Here is a 24,785-nt window from a genome sequence, read left to right on the forward strand (position 1 = left end):
GTTGGCATTTGGCTTGCTACTGAATAAGTAAGTGATCATGCAAAACTTCCATGTTCAGTTTTTAATTGATGACCCCTCAAAAGACTGTCATGGTGCTCCAGAGACTTCTATATACATTCCTGGAATCTCCAACTTTTATGGAAAACATTTTTGCATGTAAAAACAAAAATCAAATTATTTAATTTTGTCTTGTAATTGAGAAACCAAGACATACATTCATTAATGAAAAAGAGGGAACATAAGACAAACTAAAATTATAGCACAAATTGGGTAGGATCAGAAGAAAAAAAAACTTTCTGAATGAAATAGCATTTACACAGGAATTAATATGTTTGTATATCTATGTACTGAAAAAATAATGGTTGTACAACATGACTATACTCAAATGCCATTAGATTGTATATTTTAGAGTGGTTAATTTTTGTTACGCATTTTGATCCCTAAAATAATTTTTTGTACGTATTATGATCTTTTTTTTGTAGATTAAAGAGAGTTCTTAGGGTACGGGAAATGATTTTCATTAAGTACTTTAAATTTTTAACATATTATATATCATTAAAGAAAGAGAAGCTGATATATTAAGAATAAAAATCACTCAAGTTCTCACCATCCATACATATTTAATCTAGCATTCAGAGCATTTTCCTTAAACTTTTCTTCTATACATTGATACATTTAAAAAATATTTTTGATTATAACAATATCTTTATTTTATTTTTATGTGGTGCTGAGGATCAAACCCAGTGCCTCATGCATGGTAGGGGAGTGCACTACCTCTGAGCCACAACCCCAGCCCACATTGATACATTTTTACATAATTGAAATTGTGCTATTTGTAGGTCTGTGTCTTCATTTACACTTTTAGCACTATATCTTCAACAGTTTCCCAAGGCAGTATTGCTCTTAATACACCCTCTAATCTCTAGCTAGACAATATTTGTTTTGCTCACTTTATATTTTGCATAATATTCTCACTATGTTAATACAAAAACATCAGTAGGAATCAAAACATCACATCATACAGATTATGTGTCAAAAATTTTAATGGAAAGTATTAAATGATATTCACATATTTCATTGTTTTTGTCTACTTGTTTTTCAAAATTTTATAATTTTCACATATTTGTGTGCTTTTATTTCTACTCTATGATAGTTAAATTGACCTTACATATCACTTTTTCTATTGGGTTTCATAAACTCAATGATTTTTAATTATTTATAAGTACATGCTGGTAATTGTATAATTTTATTATTTATTATGGATATATCATATTTAGTAATTTGTCTTTAAATTTCATGTGATTTTTTCAAAAGTTTCAAATTTTTAATTGTGTTTGAAGTAAAATTTAATCTTTGGGAGTATCTTATCACTCTTATGATTTGAAAATTATTTCTAATATTAACATTGTTTGGTTAAACATGAAACTGTATAATTTGGTTTATTTTATTTTAGATTTATTCTGAGTGGTTTTACTTGATATATTGTATGAAAGGTTTTTTTCTTAACAAAGTTCCAAATTTTTGTTTGTCTTTTTCCATCCATGATGCATTATGTATATAAAATGATAATCTATATGTCTCTATATATCTATATTTACCTAGTTATGCTGTAGCCTTACAGGTGCTTATATTTTATCTATCCCTGGAAAAAATTATCTGCATGAAAATTATTGTATTTCACTATCTCCATAGAATTTTTAAATGTTCAATACGACCCAAAGTTTCTAATTTCTATATAGATTCTCATTTTTCACATATTCATGTATACATTGTTTTTCTCAAGTAGTATCAGCTTAAGACAAAACTCTGATATACATACATCTTGAATACACCTGCCCACTCTAGTTTTATCCAATAATTTTACTCAATACACATATATTATCAAACAATCCATGATAATACCTACCTCCTCAATGAGAATGAATTGATAGATATTTGGATCCTAAAAGTGAGTACGCTTTTCAATAATGTTATGAAGTTTTTGTTATTCTAAATCTGTTTATCCAAACACAGGAAACAAATATTGATGAATTAATTGAAGTCATTTTTTTGTTGTTGTTGTTGTTTAGTACATTGTACCTAAGCCATAAGCTGTTTCTTTTTTCTTTCTTCCTTCCTCCATCCACTCACTCCTCCATCCCTCCCTCCACTCCTCCCTCCCTCCCTCCCTCCCTTCCTTCCTTTCTCCCTTCCTTCCCTTTTTCTTTCGGGTACAGAGAATTGAATCCAGGTGTCCTCCACCACTGAAATTTAATGTACTTATTATTATTATTACTTGCTTCAGGTGGGTAATACAATGACTTCAGCTTGTTTCAAACACATATCCAGAGACAATAAATCATAAGTCTAAAAGAACTTACTCTTTACTCATTTTTATGTTTACCTCTAAACTTTTTGTATTAAGAAGTAGTTGAGGATACAGTCACCTCCACGTGGAATCTTAATGTTTATTGTAGTTTATTTTCATTACAATGAAATTACCAATCCTCCTCAAAGCAGTAATCTTTTTATTTAATTATTCTATTTTATTCAATTATACAGGGATAAAATATCACATTGCTAAACATGTTAGTTCTGACAATGTTTCTGAAAGTTGGTTTCTGCCACCAAAGTAACGAAATTGCTTCCCATTGACTTTTAATAACCTACACAGGTCAACCCCTGCAGAAATCTTCTTAAGGCACAAACCTTGGATTTATGAACTAAAATAATGTCAGACCTCCTGAGAGTGTCATGGCCAGGGCCCTTTGTAAGATAGTGTTTTTCTTCAAAAGGTAAAAAATATAATTTTTCATTTTTTTCTTTTCTGTTTCTATATTTTACTTTGAAGAAAATCTAAAATATCTTTACTGTAAAAAAGTATAGAATATTTGTCAGAAGTAACGGGACTACATGATAAAACAGGTTGATAGTGAGAAAATAACTTAAAGAATAGGAATTAACCTGTAACCTCAGCTACTCAGGGGCTGAGACTAGAGACTCACTTAAGTCCACAAGTATGAGACTACTTGAGTAATGTGGAGAGACCCCTCATGTCTCAAAAAACAAAGTGAAACAAAATGAAAAGCATAGGTATTAGGATGTGATATTCTTTAATCCAGTGATATAAATTGGGAATTGATGGGGAATGGATAGTAATTATATATTCCTAAAGCCTCTTCAAAACACTTTTTGTTAGATGTTCTGTGTACAACCAAGTGCCCTCCCTTTAAGTATATTTGTATAATGTTCATCTGCAAAGTGTCTATTGATTTTTTTGTGGACTTTGAAATACCTTTCTCTCCCACCAAAAGCACAAAATAAGTGGTACTAGTGCAATTTCACATATTTTAGCTNTATATATATATATATATATATATATATAATTTAATATATATAATTTTAAACTTTCTGCATGTGGATAACTACTTCTTTAAATTAGCATTTGTATAAATATTGTACAATGTGAGTAAATAGTTTTACAGATTGTTCATTAGAAAGGGAGATGGTTTGGAGAAAGAAAATCATTACATGAGCTAATGATGATCCACAAATTTTCTGCATTATTTTAAAATATTTAAAGCAATCTACTGTGAAGATGTATAGAGAATTTCCTTTACATATATGTTTAAATATTATAAATTCATGTTAGTGATAATAATACATAAAATTAACCCCGTTTCAAATCAGTCCTTAATAATAATATTATTTATAATAATAGTCATTAATGTAACAATTTATAATAACATGCTTCTTTCTCTAACAATGAACTCCTTATTGTTGATGTTTGAAACAGGTTTTTAATATAATTTTTTAATTCGAATATGCAAAAAAAAACTTAAACTTTGGAATTTTTTACTTTAGAATTTCATTCTTAGAAACCAACATCAATCTCTTTTTAATTTTTTTTTGAAAATTATTAGAAACAATAAAAACAACTTTCTGTCTACATATTTGACATTTGATAGGATGAACAGATGATGAGAGGTCATTGACTCATTATATGTGCTGCAACAAACATTTAGAAAGCAGACCTTTTAAAGCCTGTTTTTCAATTATTTAGTTCAGTACTTATTGAAGAATAAAATATATTATATTTTAAAACCTTTGCATAAAAAGAACAGAGGGTGGAAGGAAGTAAAAAATAACTGGTTTATAATGTTTTAGATACAATATTTTTGGAGCAGTTTTTACTTTTTATTTACTAGATTTACTTACTCATTCCTCTAAGTTATTTCTTTCTAATATTCTTTAGTGAAAAATATTTTTATATTTACTTCTAATAGATTTTAAAATAAAGTTTGAATATGATACATTGAGTTGAATACCAGGCTTCATTTTCTTAGAGATACATCTTTTTTTTCATCCCTCTATTTTTACATATTTCTTTGTGCAACTTGCCTGAACACCTTTTCAGTAGTAAGTAATGTTAGTGGTGGTAACGATATTTACAAAATGCATTTTTAAAGCCACAAAGAGAAGTGATGTTATAGCGTCACTCTATCCTTTTCATGTTTAAACCTCACCAATGTCTATTTCTCTAAATTAAAGTCCCAGTTGTAGCATTCCTGTCCAACCTGCCACTAATAATTCAACTCATTTACATTTTTTCCTCAGGTATGTATTTCCAGTTCTGGAAAAGCTGAGCTCCTTATTTCCATTTACTTTGTTTGAGTCTCCTTACAAGCTTGGGCATTGAGTCAGAATATTTATCTTAATTCTCATTCTAAGTCAGAGGCTGTGTTTTATCTCCTTATCTGCAAATTGGAGAATATAAATCCTGGTTGTTTTAGTCAGTTTTTTTTTTTTTTTTTTTTTTTTTGCCACTCTCACTAAAAGACCCAACCAGAACAACTGTAGTGGAGGAAAAGTTTATTTGAGGGCTCAAGTCCTTAAAAGGCTGGCTCCTTTCCCAAGGGCTCAAGGTGATTCAGAACACCATGGAGAAGAGTGTGGTGGAGGAAAGCAGCTCACATAGTGATCAGGAAGCAAAGAGAGAGATCCTCTCACCAGATACAGAATATATATCCCAAAGCCACAACCCCAATCTCCCACCTCCTCTAGCCACAACCTACCAGCCTTCAGTTCCTGCTAATTTAATCCTTATCAGGGGATTAGTTCACTGATTGGGTTAAAGCTCTCACAATCCAGTCATTTCTCCTCTGAACTTTCTTGCCTTGTCTCACACCTGAGCTTTTGGGGGACACCTCACATCCAAACTATAAAATTAGTGTATAGGATTTTGTGAGAAATGAATGACATAAAATGATAAAAGATTTAGCTCTGTGTGGAGGATACTGTAAATGCTCAATGAAGGTACCAAACCATCTGCTTCATCATCCTCATCATCCTCTTCTCAGAAATGTGCTTATCTTGTTTCTTTTCCTGGAATAACTTTTTTTCTTTTCTTTTCTTCAGCCTACAATTACATGAATTCTTGATGTTTATCATCAGCCCTCTGGTTTTCGTTGGACTAAACCAATTTGTATAATTCTCCCTTTCCTCTGTGCTTTTCAGTGTCCCTTGCACTGTCCACATTGTCTTTTTACATTTATTACTGTTTCATGCTGTCAAATTATTTTTCCAACAACACTGAAGGTTTTGAATAAATAAATTATGTTTTTTTTTCTCTTGTAGACTGAAATGTAATACTAAATAAATATTTAATGATTGATAGCCTATGGGATCTTTCTGAAAATTAAGATTAAAATCCATGATTTTTAAATTCATTATTATAGTCAATAGTCACATAATATAATATTTTATATTATGTTTATTAACTCTTTGTTCTTAGACTTCCAAAGAAGAAAACACTAGCACATTTTGAGTAAATTGCATGAAAATTCATCTCATAACTCTTAACCTCCCCACGGCCAATTTTCCAATTTGCCATCTGTATCAGAGATTTGTTTAGTTACTATAAAGATGTAATGCACATCAAATCCTTGACATGCTGATTTTCATTGTGTATTGAAGAACAAGTGTTTGGTCTATGTGTTCCCTCTAAATATATTAATATTTAATTTATTTTCTATAGGACTATAATTTCCTCAACAATATCCCCTAAATGAGTATGATTTAAAACATTTTCTTGCTTCAATGAAACAAGTTAAATTATATTCATACAAATTTTTAACAAGAAATTATTCTAGGTAATATGTTCATTGTGTTTCTTGTTACTACATATTCCAATTGTGAGGACATCAGATTTTTCTAACTTGGATCACTAGGTATTGGCATCATTCACTTTGAGAGAAAATTATGGAAAAACAGCAAATTGGAAGTTGAAAATAATAGGGTGTGTATGGGAAATGTTGAGTTTGACATGTATATTAAGTTTGTAACAACCCTATGGCAATGCAACTTGTGAACATGTATCATTTATGATAAGATTATAAAGACATTTAATAAAAAGTGGATGTTGAACCATTTTTTTCTAAATCAGGGAAAAGTATAGTAGAAATTTTGAATAGAATCATAAACAGAATTTGTAAAGATTTAGCCTACTGTTTATATGGTATGACAATATTTCTATTATGTTTGCAATATCAGTCTCTTTGGTAATAAAGAATAATGACCCTGGAAATGATAGATTCAGATTTTATTGTAATGTCATTGAGCCATGGTAAGATTTTAGGATATAACCAATTTAATTATTTATTCAATGAATGTTTAGGGAGGCAGCAAACTGTGTGACACATATTGTAGTACAGTTTGGGAAAACAATAAAAGCATAAACCTATAATATGTTGAATCATATAAAATTGCTAAAATTTTGTTTCGGTCAAAAGTCAAATACTAGCAATTTCATATGGTTCAATCTAGAAACAGGGAATCAGTAAAAGATTCAAAGCACAAATGTGACAAAAGAAGGTACTGATACAACTTTAAATTTATAGGATTAAATGCATCTTTCATAGTAGTTGAAGATAGCATTAAACTTTTATCAAAGAGAATTTTGTCTTTTTTGTCCCATTCAAAAAGTGATCTTTTGTTGTAGAACTGACTAAGGATGAAAAAGGAAACAATACAGAGATATAGGAAACATTAAAATGATTTTAAGCTAATACTCAAAGTAAATGCATAGAATTAAGTATGTAAAACTTGAACTACAAATGGAATTTGAAGAAAAGGTTAATTATATTGGAGAGATAGGAAAGAGTTGAATTTATTTAAGAAGGCACCCAATAGAGATCACAGATTGCTCTGCTTTTTTCTTAAAAAAATATTTTGTACCTAATATTTATATATATATATATATATATATATATATATATGTATATATATATGTATATATATATGTAAATAAAATCCTATATAAATTGTCCCACATTATCTAAGAAAGTAGATGATATTATATAAATTCAAAGGTAAATGAATGTTGTTATACACAAACTATGTACAATTTGATTTATTAGTTTAAAAATACATAAAAAGAATTTGAAACTTTTTTCTTTTTACTATGATCCAATTATAACATGATTAAAATACTGCACTTGCTGTCTACTGGAGTCAGTATTGATATACTGTTAATGAGATTCCTTTATATTTAAATTCTGAGTACACTCAATTTAAAAACTTCTAGTGAGAATTAATACAAATAAATGAATAAATAAATACATAAAAAGAAGAGAGAGCATTCCTACTTATTTAATCAATGAAAAGTGGCAGTGTATCTTCTGCAGTGTAGTAGCACATATACAAATATAAGAAATATGGTCAGCTTCCTGACTCTCAAAAAGACACATATTTACCTTTTTTCTGTATCAAATTCAATCTGTCTCTAAAACTCTACACACCAAGGTCAAAGAAAAAAATAAATCAGGAATTTGGGTTATTTCCATTACTAGTAGCATGTAGTTACTGTTGCATGCTACATTTTAATTGATTTTTTAAATGTCAGTGATGAACTCCTGACTTGAGATATTTATCCTAGCATTTTGTCAACTTCTTCCTTAAAACAAAGAGTGCATTTTCCTAAGAATTATGATGCTTAAGATTTTATTCAACCTCTTTACAAGAATACTTTTGCAAACTCCATTCTCTACAATAAGACAGAATCTCAAACTGTATCTTCTACCATAAGACAAATTAATTCTCCCTGCATAAAAGCAACACAATCTTGCTTGATATTTCTTCATACTATACAGAACAATTTTTGATTTATAATTTCTGAGTTGATCTTAACATTATGCTTGAAAGTATCTTCTTTTTTGTACCTAATATTTTCAACGTATTTTACAGAAAATGTGACTTTGTGAGAGTAAATTGCCCAGGATATTCACCTAAAAGAATCAATTAGATAAAAGGGTAGTTTTTTTGAATGTATTATTAACTTATTACTTGAAACAGTGCACATGTTTTGGCAATGAACCACCTGAAAATCATTGAAATTATAAGAAGCTTTCTATTATTGTTAGATGACTTTATAAATTATGTTTAAAAGACATAATTAAAGGGGCATTTATTATATACTAAGAAGTAAAATTTTCAAAATGACCTACAAATATCTAATTCTACTTCAAGTTTAAAATTGCTCCAGTCACTATGAATAATGTAGGAGTATCAAAACTTTCTGTCATTCAGTTTCAGAAAGTGTATAACTCAGACTATTCTGGGTATATTAGGAGATAATTTATTGATAAGGTATTATATTAGAAAACTTAGTGTTTTCCTGCTGATGGAATATAAGAAATTTTTTCTCTCTGATTCACCCTATTGAGATTAAATATAAATATAATTTGGAGCATTATACTTAATGTATTTTATTACTTGGCCAACATTTTAGGGTTTTCTTGGTTTGAACTGGCTCAAATTTCCTTATGTGTATAGTTTGAGTGTTAATTTTTATGTATGATTTCTACTGATTTTATTAGTTGATGACAAAATTTTGCATGTATAAGGAAGATCAGTTTTTTAATTAATGGATGGTTTGTTTGATGAATTCTCATTTTGCCACTGCCAACCTTATTTTAGAAATATTATTCCTGTCATTTACTATTGGTTAACTTCTATTATATGCAACAATTTGTATCCTAATATTACAAATCTGTTGCAATTTCACAATTGGGAAAATATCGATTATACTTCAGAAATGAAAATTTTACATACATGGAAAATCTAAAAATATAAGTGGGACCAATATACAGAAAAAAACTGTATGTGTATCTAGAAAGATACACAGTCAACATTATTACCTAATTAAAATGTGAAGTTTGAAGTTTGCTTTCAGTGCTTTTCCTCACTTCCTAATCTTTCCTTTTTACCATATCACACAGTACTCTTTCTCCTCAGTCAGAAGGCTTTTTCTTGTACCTCTCCCCCATCTTCCTCTTCCTCCTATTTTTCTTTCTTCTTCCTTTTTTAGAAATTTTTTTTCCTTGGACTGTCATTCTATTTTTTTCTTGTAGAATGTCAATCATCAGAATACAAATAACAATAAATGCTGCTGCAGGAACACGTATGCACTGTCGTGGGGACATCAATTAGTGTACCAGTATGAAAGTCAGCAATGGAGGTTGCTCTAGAAATGTTCTAAGGTGGCTAATGGCTCGATGACATGACCAAATCCTTTTAGAAATGCACATTATGTAATTAAAAGGTGATTGTGGATAAATCTATTTGGGAGATTAAGTATGAGAGCAAACCTATGGAAAGCCTTAGAGAATTGTTTAAAGCTCATACCCTATAACAGCTAACTTTCACATTAAGTAATGAGTGTTGTTTTGTAACTCATGATCTAAAATTGAATGAAATATATCATTTTTTTCATTTATTGCATTCCCATTTTAATTATTTAATTTTCATGAGCTTTTTCTCACACTTTTGTATCAGAAATACATTGTTTAAGAATTCCTCTGTTATTCGGCTGCTTCTTGCTCCAAACTGAAGTGTTCTTAGTGTTCCCTTGAAGCAACACAGCACATTCTGAGGCTTTCTTCCAGGGTCTTTTTAATTTTTTTCCCCCAGTAATGGGGATCAAACCCAGGCACTTGTACACGCTAGGCAAGCACTCTACCACTAAGCCACAAACCCAACATCCTTTTTAAAAGTTTGTTTAGAGACTGGGTCTCACTAAGTTGCCAAGGCTAGCCTAGAACCTGGGATCTTCCTGCCTCAGCCTCCTGGGCAGTTAGGATTACAGGCATGTGCAATTGCACTGGTTCTTCCAGAGTCTTTGATGGCTTTTCCTGATAAAATCATCCAGGTGCATGTGTCTTCATTACATAACAATGATCAGTCAGAGGCCATTGTTTTTCTTAGAGAATGGGTAAGATTTGTGTGAATAGAAGAAAGATCTTGCAATAGCTATTTTGAGAGAAATCCTTCGATCATGATCTTTGTTGACTTTCAAATCTTATTACCTAATTGTAACCTCTATTTCTAGAACTATATATCCAGCAGCTCTGTTTTATTCCTTTTTAATGCTCATTGTTTCCTTTTTTAATTGGCGCATTTCAATTATACAGAGTGCTGGGTTTCATTGTGTCCTTTTCTCACATATATTGAAATACAATGTGATCAACTTCAATCCCTGATTTCTACCCCTTTCCCATACTCTACACCTTCTATTTCATGGTGACCCCTCTTTTTTTTTTTCCTTTGTATTTTCCCTCCAGCTTCCACATATGAGGGAAAACGTGCCATACTTCTCTCTCCAAGTCTGTTATTTCGCTCAAAATTATGGTCTCTAGTTCCATTCATTTTCCAATGACATAGCCTTTTTCGTCTTTATGACTGAATAAAACTCCATTGTGTATGTGTGTGAGTATATGTACACACACACACACACACACAAAAATTTACAATAGCCAAGTTATGTAATCAGCCAAGGTTTCCATCAACAGATCAATGGATAAGGATATATTTATTTATGTAAATAATATATAAATACACGTACCTATATGTGTATTTATACTTAAACATACACACATGCATATATACACATACACATTTTCCTTATCCATTGATCTGATAATGGCCACCTTGGCTGATTACATAACTTGGTTATTGTAAATTGTACTGTGATAAACCTGTGTATGCATGTATCTCTAGAGTATGCTGACTGTAATTCTTTTGGATAAATATTAAAGAGCAGTTATAGCTGCATTAGATGGTAGTTTTATTTTTAGTTTTTGAGGAACATTCATACTGGTTATATCCATTTACATTCCTAACAACAGTGTGTACGTGTTCCTTTTACCCCACATTTATCATTATCTATATTCTTGATGTCTACCATTCTAACTGGAGTAAGATGGAATCTCAGTTCTACCAAGCTATTTTTCCTAAAGCTCTTGACTGCTGCCAAGTTGAATATGATTGACTTCAGTCTGAAAGTGTCCCACTTCAATACCACTTTTTAAAATGAAGTGCATAAATATTTTTTAAATAGGACTGACCTACTAAACACAAATTCAGTTGTGAACATTCATGTTTTAAAACAAACGCCAACCATCAATTTTAATTCTGCTTAGAGGAATATCTTCCCTTTAGAAAGTATTTTCTGTTTTTTTTCTCTTTTTCTCCTATATGTTGAATTGCATCTCTGCTTCTTCAGAGGTATCTGATTTCTTTTAAATTTCAATGTTCTTGTATTTTATTTGCTTCAGATATGAAAATAAAACTCATTAAAATGACAGGATTGTGTCTTCTCTTGGTGAGAAATGACACCTGAATATAAATTGGGCACACATTCTATATAAAGTATGGATACATGAAAAAAACATCATACTCCAAGGACAGATATGCAAGTCAATGCCATCAATGGATGCAGTTTGTCCTGTATAAACTTCACACAAATATTTGTCCAACATTGACCAAGCTGGATTTAGATTGGAAATGCATTTTAAAATAGGAAGGAGGTAGGATTTTGGAAGACAGAAACATTCAATTATGTATTGTGCTAATCCTTACTGATGAAATCCATTTGTATTCAGCCCTAAAGACACATTGGATTTGAATCTCATATTTAATCCTCTAAAAGAGCTCAGGGATAATTGTATTGCAAAGAATACTTATTTTGAAGTGTGACTCATCACTCAATTTTATTTTCTACATTGACTTGAATAAAAATTATACATTCTTTCATATTTCTTCTCATCCGGTATTTTACATGCTTTCTTTGTAGATGGTGACATAAGAAAAAGGAGCTGCAAAGTATATATATACATATATATAATCTCTGTTAAAATATTAATGCTATTAAACTGCCTTTTGAAACCAAATTGTCCTTCACAAAATGCTCTATATAAAATACAATAAATTTTCTTGTTATTTTATGTAAGTAGGTTTCTATTTTGTATATATTCTGAAATTGTGTATTATTTATAAAGCATAACCATAGTAGAATATTTTAATTACTAATTCTATGTTTTAGGGTCACTTGAAAATTCCTTCAGAATTCTGAAATATTGCAATGCAAATGACCTACTACCAAATGAATTATTAAGAATATATTATGATGGGCTGGGGATGTGGCTCAAACAGTAGCATGCCCACCTGGCATGCACGGGGCGCTGGGTTCAATCCTCAGCACCACATAAAAATAAAATAAAGATGTTGTATCCACCGAAAACTAAAAAATAAATATTAAAAAATTCTCTCTCTCTCTTTAAAAAAAGAATATATTATGATTTATATCTTCCACCAATATGAACTCTCATGGAACTATGATCTGGATTCGTTAATAGATCAGCAAAGCCAATGTCTCAAAGGGTATGACATAGTTATTAGTAATATGTCATTATCTATGTGGTTATGCCAGGTGGTTTCAAAGCATTTTAACAATCCTATTTAGAGCAGAGAATTTACAGAATACTTGTGTCTTTGAGTGAGAACAATTATTTAGTACTGGGACATAGCTCATCACTAAAGTGTTCACATAGACTCTGAGAGGCCTTGAATTTGACCCCAGCAATTAACAAAGGAATAATAAAATAGTGGTTTAATTTGCCTCAATATTACCTTTGACCTCAGAACATAGATATATTTTATTATCTAATGCTAAAATAACAACCATTTTAGATACTTATTCTGTCTTGTAGGGACAATACAGATCACACGCCAGACAATGGCTGAGCTCCTCGAGAGGAGTAAAGTGATTATTTTCAGTACCTGTTATGATTCCAGATGGGAAATGGCAGGAGGAATGTCCTGGGTTTGCCACTTATTCTGACAAGTGTGAAAGGAAAGGTGTTTATCAGGTATTAAACACAGAGTTTATTTGTAGACTTTATCTGTGAAATTATAGGGAAAGTCCTTTAGCAGTCTTTGACCAAGGTAGGAAAGCTGTACGTCTTACATCTGAATTCTGCTATGTACATTTTTTATTTAATCCCCAATGATCAAGTCCCTAGTTTATTCCTTTAAATTTTTTCTGGGGAGTACTGGTGACCCCTAATCTCGTACATAAAGTTTAATATGACACATTTTTCTACCTAGTGCCTCATTATATATATTATACACTCACCAGCTGAATTCAAATTACTATTTCCTATTTGAATTCTCTTATTCAATTTATTTCAGAATGTATTTATTATGCCTATTGCAAATCCTTACAGAATCTTCATTTTTATCAATACATATTTCCTGGTCCACAACATATTACCACTTGCTTATATATTCTGGGATACTATGGTCCATATCTCCAATTGGTTTTCCATTGACTGTTGAAGGGTGTTCTTGGCAGAATGGATTTTATTTAAGATTCATATACTCATACCAAATAGAGCACAAAAACAATACTTGGAACAAAAGGGAACCTTGCTATTCTCCTTCCCCCTCCCTTTCCCTCCCACCTCTCTTTCCTATCTAGAGATAATCTTCCTCCTTTGCTCTCCCTCTCTATCCCACTTTGAGTCACCCCCCTTATATCAAAGAAAACATTCTGCATTTGTTTTTTTGGGAATTGGCTAACTTCATTAGCATAATCTTCTCTAATGCCATCTATTTACCTGCAAATGTCATGATTTTGTTCTTTTCTAGTGCTGAGTATTATTCCATTGTGTATAAATGCCACATTTTTTTATCCATTCATCCACTGAAGGACATCTAGGTTGGCTCCACAGTTTAGCTATCATGAATTGTGCTGCTATAAACATTGATGTGGCTTTGTCCCTGTAGTATGCTATTTTTAGGTCCTTCGGGTATAGTCCGAGAAGAGGAGAAGAGGAATAGCTGGGTCAAATGGTGGTTCCATTCCCAGTTTTCCAAGGACTCTCCATACTGCTTTCCAAATTGGCTGCACCAATTTGCAGTCCCACCAGCAATGTATGAGAGTACCTTTTCCCCCACATCCTCGCCAACACTTGTTGTTTGTCTTCATAATAGCTGCCATTCTTACTGGAGTGAGATGGCATCTTAGGGTAGTTTTGATTTGCATTTCTCTGATTGGTAGAGATGTTGAACATTTTTTCATATATTTGTTGATTGTTTGAATAGCCTCTTCTGAAAAGTGTCTGTTCAGGTCGTTGGCCCATTCATTAATTGGATTATTTATTTTTTGGTGCTTAGCTTGTTGAGTTCTTTATATACCCTAGAGATTAGTGCTCTATCTGATGTGTGAGGGGTAAAAATTTGCTCCCAGGTTGTAGGCTCCCTATTCACCTCACAGATTATTTATGTTGCTGATAAAAAAAAAAACTTTTTAGTTTGAGTTCATCCCATTTGTTGATTCTTGGTTTTAATTCTTGTGCTATAGACATCGTATTAAGGAAGTTGGGGCCTAGCCCCACGTGATGAAGATTAGGGCCTACTTTTTCTTCTATTTTATGCAGAGTCTCTGGCTTAATTCCTAGATCCTTGATCCATTTTTAATTAACTTTTGTGAATGGTGAGAGCTAGGGATTCAATTTCATTTTGTTGCATATAGATTTCCAGTTCTCCCATCACCATTTGAAGATGCTATCTTTTCTCCAGTGCATGCTTTTGGCACCTTTGTCTAATATAAGGTAGTTGTAATTTTGTGGGTTAGTCTCTGTGGCCTCTATTCTGTACAATTGGTCTACCAGCCTGTTTTTGTGCCAGTACCATACTGTTTTTGTTACTATTGCTCTGTAGTATAGTTTAAAGTCTGGTATAGCGAAACTACCTGTTTCACTCTTCCTGCTTAGAATTGCTTCAGCTATTCTAGGTCTCTTATTTTTCCAGATGAATTTCATGATTGCTTTTTCTATTTCTATGAGGAATGCCATTGGGATTTTTATTGGAATTGCATTGAATCTGTATAGTGCTTTTGGTAGTATGATCATTTTGATAATATTAATTCTGCCTATCCATGAGCAAGATAGATCTTTTCATCTTCTAAGGTCTTAGATTTCTCTATTTAGGGTTCTGTTGTTTTCATTGTATAGATATTTCACCTCTATTTTTGATTCCCAAATATTTTACTTTTTTTGAGGATATTGTAAATGGGGTAGTTTTCCTCATTTCCTTTTTAGATGATTTGTCACTGATATACAAAAATGCCTTTGATTTATGGGTGTTGATTTTATATCCTGCCACTTTGCTGAATTCATTTACTAGTTCTAGAAGTTTTCTGGTGGAGTTTTTTTGTGTCTTCTAGTATAGAATCATATCATTAGCAAATAGTATTAGTTTGAGTTTTTCTTTTCCTATAATTATTCCTTTAATTTCTTTCATCTGTCTAATTGCTCTGGCCAGTGTTTCAAGAACTATGTTAAATAGAAGAGGTGAGAGAGGGCATCCCTGTCTTGTTCACGATTTTAGAGGGAATGCCTTCAGTTTTTCTCCAGTTAGAATGATGTTGGCCTGAGGCTTAGCATAGATAGCCTTTACAATGTTGAGATAAGTTCCTGTTATATGTAGTTTTTCTAGTGTTTTGAACATAAAGTGGTGCTGTATTTTGTCAAATGCTTTTTCTACATCTATCGAGATAATCATATGGTTCTTATTTTTAAGTCTATTGATGTGATGAATTACATTTATTGATTTCTGCATGTTGAAACAACCTTGTATCCCTGAGATGAATCCCACTTGATCATGGTGCACGATCTTTTTAATATGTCTTTGTATTCAATTTGTCAGTATTTTATTGAGGATTTTTGTATCTATGTTCATTAGAGATATTGGTCTGAAGTTTTCTTTCTGTAAGTGTCTTTGTCTGGTTTTGGAATTAGGGTGATATTGGCTTGTAGAATGAATTTGGAAGTACTCCCTCTTTTTCTATTTCCTGAAATAGATTTTATCTGTCCAGTCCTGGGCTTTTCTTGGTTGGTAATCTTTTGATTGCTTCTTATATTTCCTCACTTGATATTTGTCTGTTTAAGTTGTGTATATCTTCTTAACTTTGTCTGGACAGGACATATGACTTTAGGAATTTATCGATGCCTTCACTATCTTCTATTTTATTAGAGTATAAGGCTTCAAAATAATTTCTAATTATCTTTTGTGTTTCTATAGTGTCTGTTGTGTTATTGCCTTTTTCATCACATATGCTGGTAATTTGGGTTCTCTCTCTTCTTCTCTTCATTAGCGTGGCTAAGGGTATGTGAAACTTATTTATTTTTTCAAAGAACCAACTTTTAGTTTTGTCAATTTTTTCACTAGTTTCTTTTGTTTCTATTTCATTGATTTTTCATTAGTTTCTTTTGTTTCTATTTCATTAATTTTTTTCTTGCCTTCTACTGCTTTTGCTGCTGATTTGTTCTTCTTTTTCTAGGGCTTTGAGATGTAGTGTGAGGTCATTTACTTGTGGCTTTTTCTTCTTTTAAGGAATGAACTCCAAGCAATAAATTTTCCTCTTAGTACTGCTTTCATAGTGTCCCAGGGATTTCGATATGTTGTGTCTGTGTTCTCATTTACCTCTAAGAAGTTTTCAATTTCCTCCTTGATGTCTTCTCTAACCCATTGTTCATTCAGTAGCATATTGTTCAGTCTCTATGTAATGCAGGAATTTTTCTTCCTTATTTTTTTGTTGGTTTCCAATTTCATTCCATTATGATCAGATAAAATGCATGATAATATCTCTACTCCTTTGTATTTGCTGAGAGTTGCCCTGTGACATAATATGTGGTCTATTTTTGAGAAGGATCCATGTGCTGCTGATAAGAAAGTGTATCTGCTTGATGTTGGATGATATATTCTATACATGTCAATTAAGTCTAAGTTGTTAATTGTGTTATTGAGTTCTATAGTTTCTTTACTCAACTTTTGTCTGGAAGATCTGTCCAGTGGTGAGAGAGGTGTGTTAAAATCACCCAAGATTATTGTGTTGTGGTCTATTTAACTCTTGAACTTGAGAAGAGTTTGTTTGGTACCAAACATAGCTGTATCATTGTTTGGGGGATATATATTAATGATTGTTATGTCTTGTTGGTGTATGGTTCCCTTGAGCAATGTGTAATGTCCTTTTTTATCCCTTTTGATTAACTTTGGCTTGAAGTCTACTTTATTTAATATGAGTATGGACACCCCTGCTTGCTTCCAAAGTCCATGTGAGTGGTATGATGTTTCCCAACCTTTCACCTTCAGTCCGTGTATGTCTTTTCCTATCAAATGAGTCTCCTATAGGCAGCATATTGTTGAACTTTTTTTTAATCCAGTCTACTAGCCTATGTCTTTTGATTGGTGAGTTTAAGCCATTAACATTTAAGGTTATTATTGAAATATGGTTTGTATTTCCATCCATATTTGTTTATTTTTGTTATTTAACTTGACTTCATTTCCCTCTTTGCTTAGTTTTTTCTTTTAGTGTACTACCCCCTACTGCTGATTTTCATTGTTATTTTTCATTTCCTCTTCATGAAATGTTTTGCCAAGGATGTTTTGAAGTGCCGGGTTTTCTAGCTGCAAATTCTTTTAAGTTTTGTTTATCATGGAAGGTTTTTATTTCATCTTTATACATGAAGCTTAATTTTGCTGGATATAAGATTCTTGATTGGAACCCATTATCTTTCAGCATTTGAAATATGTTGTTCCAGGATCTTCTAGCTTTCAGGGTGTGTGTTGAAAATCAGCTGTTAACCTAATTGGTTTACACCTATATGTAATCTGATTCCTTTTTCTTGTGGCTTTTAAAATTCTCTCCTTATTCTGTTTGTTGGGCATTTTCATTGTAATGTGTCTTGGTGTGGATCTTTTGTGATTTTGCACATTTGGTGTCCTGTGGGCTTCTTGGATTTGTATTTCCATTTCATTCTTCATGTCTGGAAACTTTTCTGATATTATTTCATAGAACTGATTGCTCATTCCTTTGGTTTGGATTTCTATAACTTCCTCTATCCCAATAACTCTTAAGTTTGGTCTTTTTATGTTATCCCATATTTCTTGTGTATTCTGCTAATTGTTTCTTATTAGTCTTGCTGTGCTGTTTATGTTCTTTTTGAGATGATGTACTTTGTCTTCGTTGTCTGGTGTACTATTTTCTAAGTGGTCTACTCTCCTGCTGATACTCTCATTTGAGTTTTTAATTTGGTTTATTATTTCTTTCATTTCCAGGATTTTTGTTTGTTTTTTTTTGTATAACCTTCATCTCCCTGCAGAGGTGATCTTTTATTTCTTAGATTTGTTTATGCAATTAATCGTCAAAGTGATCTTTTATTGTCTGTATTTGCCATCTAATGTCTTCCTTGAGACTCCAAAACATCTGTTTCATGTATGTCCTGAAATCTTTATCTGTCATTCTTTCTGCTGTAGATGTTAATTCTTCCAATGATATGTTATCTTGCATTGTTTGTGGTACTTTATTTCCTTGTCTTTTCATGTTGCTCATGTTTCTTTCCAGCTCTGTGAGACTGGAGTGTTATTGTTTTTATCCTATAGATTTGTAGTGCTCTTGTATAGTTCCAAAAAGATCTCTCCTTTTTGGGGAAGGACTATTTTAAATGTTCCCAATATCAACTATACATCATCTATGAACAACTTTTTGTTATTAAGACATTTATATCTATTCTCAATGTCTAGAAATGTTGGATTCAATTATTATTTAAAATATAGTCATTAGTTTCATAAAAGGCATACAGTTTCTGGTGGCATATAGAGAACTGGGCATCAGGCGTAGGATGTTATGTTAAGGGGGAAAGATGTGAGGGTATAGGGTTAATGTATCTCAGCAACTTTGGAGGAGAACTCTAATGAAGGGGGTTAGTAGCAGGAGAATAGACAGGAGGTATTTTAGGGTAGACAAGGAAGTGGGAGGACAATAAGAAGCATAGGGATAAACACATATATGTATTTAGTAAATTACACGCAGTAGAAATAGTAAAAATTGGGAGGTTTAAAGAGGAAGAGATAGAGGAACAAAAATAAAAAGAAAAGAAAAAAGAGAGAGAAAGAAAAGTAAAGAAAAATAAAGAAAAAAACTACTCTTAGAATTCTGTTTTCTTTTCTTCCAGTAGGTGGCACCGTGTATTCCAGGTTGAGTCTCTGCCCTCAGGGTGGTGGAAGCAACCCAGGTGAGGAGGCTCTCCCTCTCCTGCCTGGAGCCTCTCTGGTCTCTCTGGGTTGCTCTGGGTCTCTAACCCCCTCGCCTGATCTGCCCACCAGGTCCCAATTGCAGGATCTCTTTCCTGCAGCCCTTGGTTCTCCCCAGGTAGGCAGCGCCCTGGCCAATCCATGCTCCTGATTGACTGAGCGCTACCTCTGGGTTGGGTAGTCACTGCATCATCACAGCTGGGGAGAGGGGGTTTGGAAACCGGCCACCTGGTCGGTTGTATTCCCTCTAATAGCCATGCCCACAAAAAACTGGTGAGATCAGTTTTGAGTTATCACAGCTGGGGAGAGGGTGGGCTGAGAACCAGGCACTTGTTTCAGATGCCGATCTGGGCTAACAGCCACACCTGCCAAAAGTTGATGAGATAGGTTTTCCAAGATGGAGCCCACCCAATTCCTGCACCGGGTGTCTGAGCTGTCCTTATGCTGCGTCCAGCTCTCGGTCTGGTGTCCTGAGCTGAAGCAAATAGCAGCCTGGCACTCTGAGGCCCTGTAAGGAGAATGACCCAGGGTCTCTGATCTGCTCTGCCACCAGAGCACCAAGTGGAAGTGCTCAGATGGTGGGCTCCAATGCCGCTATTCCGATTCCCACCTGCAAAGAGCCACTCTGCTTTCCTCAAGTTCTGCGCTGTGCTTGCCTTTCCGATGTACTCTGTGAAGATTCGCTGTTTGGCATCCTGTCACATACTCAGAGAAGCTGCAAATTCATCATGGCGAACTCCCCCCCACCTCCCACTCCCTGTGGAGAAACCGCCCGACCACCCTCTTGGATTCACGCAGAGCAGCCAAGAAAGGGATCTCCTCTACTCCATCTTGGATTCCCCCAGTAAGGATGGGTACCAGCTATTGAGAGATGTGCATCACAGCCTGTTCCAGGCGGTAAGCTACTCTCTTCTCCTGCCAACACATCTGGAAGGGTCCCTGTTCTGGTGCCAGCCCAAGCTCCACTCGCAGAAATGTGATTCACTGCAGGCAGGTGCGGTCTGCACAAACTGCAGGCTTCTGCAGCCCAGCCACTCACCCTCAATTCCTTCTTCCGTGATTCTTGTCTCAGGAAGGCGAAGGTTACCCACCAGCCAACCTCTTTAACCAAAGGAAGATTTTTCTATACTAATATTTTAGAGGTTGATCATCCACCCTTTTAATTCTTCTATTGAATTTATTGCTTTTACAGATCAAGGTCTACCTACTCTTCATCACCTTTCCTGGACAAGTGCACTACCAGCTTCCTAAATGTACCCTTTATCCTTTTCTAGTTTACATGCCTTTGTCCAAGTTGATCCCCATGCCTAGAATATTTCCTTTGGCAGCATACTCATCCTTGTGGGATAATACTTTTTGAAAAAATCAGGAACACGGTGGAGAAACAGAATCACTTTTGACTATACATATATAAGTTCTGAAGCCAAAGGAATACACCCACAGAATTTCCTTAATTAGAAATTTATTATGGTGTTATTTATTTATCTTTCTTATCCAACTCAGAGCATCTGAGGACAGGGATTGTTTTACACTCATGTTTATTTTTTTAGGGCCCCATACAATGACTGCATTTCTGAATGAGTGCATTTTCACATGTAAAAATCAGTGAAACTGTTATCATCTATTAGTTTTAAGAGTAAATTCATAAAATTATCAGTTTTATTAACATATCTCTGAATTTTCACTACCATATCATCCAAATGCTAGATTGTGTCAATGCTGTGTTAAGTTGTCTTTGAGGTCAACATTCTGTACAATCATACTGGTTGGGTTTGAATATCACTTGAGTGCATTCCCCTAGACTTCATGTACTGGAAGCTTGGGCCTGCAACTGGTGACATAAGAGGTGGCATAACCTGATTGGATTACCGGGGATGCTATCCTTGGTCTCACACAGTATGTCAGTTCTTATCAGAATCAAATGTCATAAAAAAGCAAGCCTGATCCCTAAACATCACTAGTTCCTGTCTTACCATGTGCTCTATCCCTCTTGTGCATGCTCTTACTAAGATGCCACCTTCCATGACATGATGTGGCCAGGGACTCTCCCCTGAGACAAACTCACTGCTGTGAGTTCAATAAGCGATTTTTTCTTTATAAATTACCCTCTAAGATATTTTGTTATATCAAAGAAAAACAGACTAACATATATATTTAAAATAACTTTGGTCTTATAGAAATTTCCACCATGAACACCCTGGGGTTTCTAAAGTCATTAATGTTATGTTTACTTAGACATTATATTTTCTATTTGAAATTTTTTTCTGGTTGTTTATTTAAATATCTCAGATTTAACTCTAATTAAATACTTTTACATTTTAAAGTATTTTTAACTGTAATTAAATACTTATATATTTTAAGTCTTATTTCCTGATTTATTACTTGTGAAATTCTATGATCTATTACTCTTCCTTAGAGAATCTTCCTTAATATTAAATTCTAAATATGTAAGTTAAAACACATATGTTCAAAATAGAATTGGGTGATATATTTCTCACTCCCTCCAAAAATAATATTCAAACCTGTTAAGGTGATGTTAATTTTTAATTGGAATAATTGCATCATCTGTTTAAAAAGTGAAACACAATTCTGTTTGTTTGGAACGGTTTATTTGGAAATGCATTGCTAAAACACAAAAGAAAAAAAAATACCTTAAATTGCCAAATGAAAACACTTTGAAATCACATGTAAAAATTTTAAAAAACTCTTGAAAATGTCTTCAAGGAAGTCTGGATTAACCCAAATGCTACATTTCCTCAATATTCATGGGGTCAGGATCTCCATGTCAGTGTAGGCTCTCTCCTTAGAATGTGACTGTGGTTGCTTAGGCTCCACTTGATAGTCACCACTGCTCTGCACGTTCAACAGCTGTGTTTATTCTTCCTCTCCTGTAGGACTTTCCTTTCATTACTTTTTACTTAGAACAGGCCTTCCCACCAACTTTTGCAAGTTTATAAATCATACCAGAAATTGTTTCTTAAGTAAGATTACCATCTCTTTCAGTATTCTATCCTTTTCCATTAAAAAATTAAAATGAAAATTTCTCTTGATTTTTATTGTTAATACATCAAGGAAGATTTCAACTAAGTGGTTCACAAAAGAAAGTTGTATCTCTACACATGTTACTCAGTTTATCTGGAAAATGTTCAAAATTTTTTTATTTATATGTGTTCACTTGGAATTTCTAACTATTTAGGTAATTACCTAACAGGTCCAGTAGCAAATCCTATAATCCACACTTGTTGTAATGCTCAATCTCTGGTATTTCTTTCAGCTTGCCTTAGTCCACAAGATAGGTCCTCTTGGAAACCAGTTGAGAATTTAAATAAATAGAAAAGCTAGCAGCCTACTTGATAACATGAAAGATGTAGCAATACTACTTCTGCAAAGTATTACCTATTCTGTTACCCTATTAATAAAAGTTGTTACTTTAGTTATCATAGAACAAAAACCAAACACAAGAAAATTTGATAATATGTCGCTTTGAATGAAAGTTGATATACTGAAATATGCTCTATTATCATTTAAGCTCTTAGTATCTCTACTTTATTGGAACAGATTTGTAAATTTTTTTACTTCAATGATAATTTGAAGAAATAAAAAATGGCTGAGTATGTGTAGTAGAGTAGATATTGTTCTATGCACTAGAGATATATTAGTGAACCAAAGAGAAAAATTCTTCTACTTAATGAATTTACAAATTAAAGGGAGTAGAAAGATTATGTAAAATAGTTATAACAATTAAATAAATGATGTAACATTTTAGAGATTTAAATATTTAAGTAAAACGAAAAGAAAAGCGGTGTGCAATTAATTTGTCATATTGGGTGAAGCATGGGTTGGGTTGTACAATATGGTAGTTGCAATATACTCAATGAGAAGAAATATTGACAGAATGAAAGAAGTCAAGAGAGTTACTCATTGTGATGGTCAAAGATAAGGGATATTAGAATCAGATGAAATATGCAGTACACAGATCTGTAATACTTTTGAATATTAATAGGACTGGTATAGTTTTAACAATTTATGCTGGGAAGAGGGAAGTCTAGGAAGAACACAGATGTAAAGATTAGATTTTTTTGCAAGAAGTTTTAGCTTGTATGTTGGTCAGCTTTTCATTGTTGTGACCAAAATACTTGACAAGAACAGCATAAAGGAGGAAAGGTTTATTTTGGCTCATGGTTTCAGTCCATGGCCAGCTGACTCCATTGCTCTAAGCCCAAGGGGCGGCAGAACAGCATGGCAAAAGGGCACGGTCTAAGAGTGTTCCCTACTCATGGAGCCCAGAAGACGAAAAGAGAGAGTGAGGAAGGAGCCAGAGTGACAAGATATCATCTCGAAGAGCATGCCCCCAGTCACGGCCCATCACCTAAGAGTTACCATCTAGCATAATAATCCTTCCAAATTAGGATTCAAATTCGGATAGACTCTTTAGATTACAGCTCTCAAAATCTAACTATTTTACCTCTGAATATTCCTTCAGTACCACAGGAATTTAGGGGGGAGGGTGGAAATCTTATATCCAAATCATAACATTCTGCCCCGACCCCCAAAGTCCTTGTCTATCTCCAAATGCAAATTGCATTTAGTCCATCTCCAAGAGTCCTCATAGTCTTAGCAATTTTAGCATTGCCCAAAATTCCAAATTCAAAGTTTCCTTTGAGATTCAAAGCAAATTCTTTTCTGTAAAAGCTCCCGTAAAAATTAAAATCAAACTACATACATCCAATACATAATGGTGCAGTGTAAACACATCCATTCCAAAAGAAAGAATAGGGGCATAGAAAGAAGGCCTGGGGCTAAAATAAGACCAAAATGCAATCGGGCAAACATTTTCTGTACTCCAACTCTGGCACCTGGGGCATATTTCCAAAGCATTTTGGCAACCCCAACCCTTAGCCTTTCTGGTTACAGCCCATGTGCTCTCTCTCTTTAGCCTGGCTCTCTCTCTCTCTCTCTGTATGCAGCTGTTTTCCTCAGAAGGCACTCTATGTTACTGGCATCTCTTAATTCTTGGGATATTCATTTCAACTTTGACTTCACCATCCATTGCCCTCTCATGGGCAGCCGGCAGGGGGGATTTAGGCCCTACTATTCTTGCCCTGGCTTCCCAGGCCTTCCTTTGGAATTTCAGTGCAAGACTCCAAGACCCCCTAACTCTAGCATACTGCATTCCTGCATGACAAGTACCATGTGGATGATGCCCCGGTGGATGAGACCAGCTTGAGCAGTAATTAGGCCTCCCTGGACCATGGGTGCAGTGACTCTAATTCTACTTATAATACCTGTTTCAAAATATTCTTCAGTTTCTATGTGAATAGTAAAATCATTCTCTGTATTATTTCTTTAATCTTAGTGAACTTTTAAAAATT

Source organism: Marmota marmota, unplaced genomic scaffold, assembly GCF_001458135.2.
Source record: "Marmota marmota marmota unplaced genomic scaffold, marMar, whole genome shotgun sequence".
In the NCBI taxonomy this organism is placed as follows: Eukaryota; Metazoa; Chordata; class Mammalia; order Rodentia; family Sciuridae; genus Marmota; species Marmota marmota.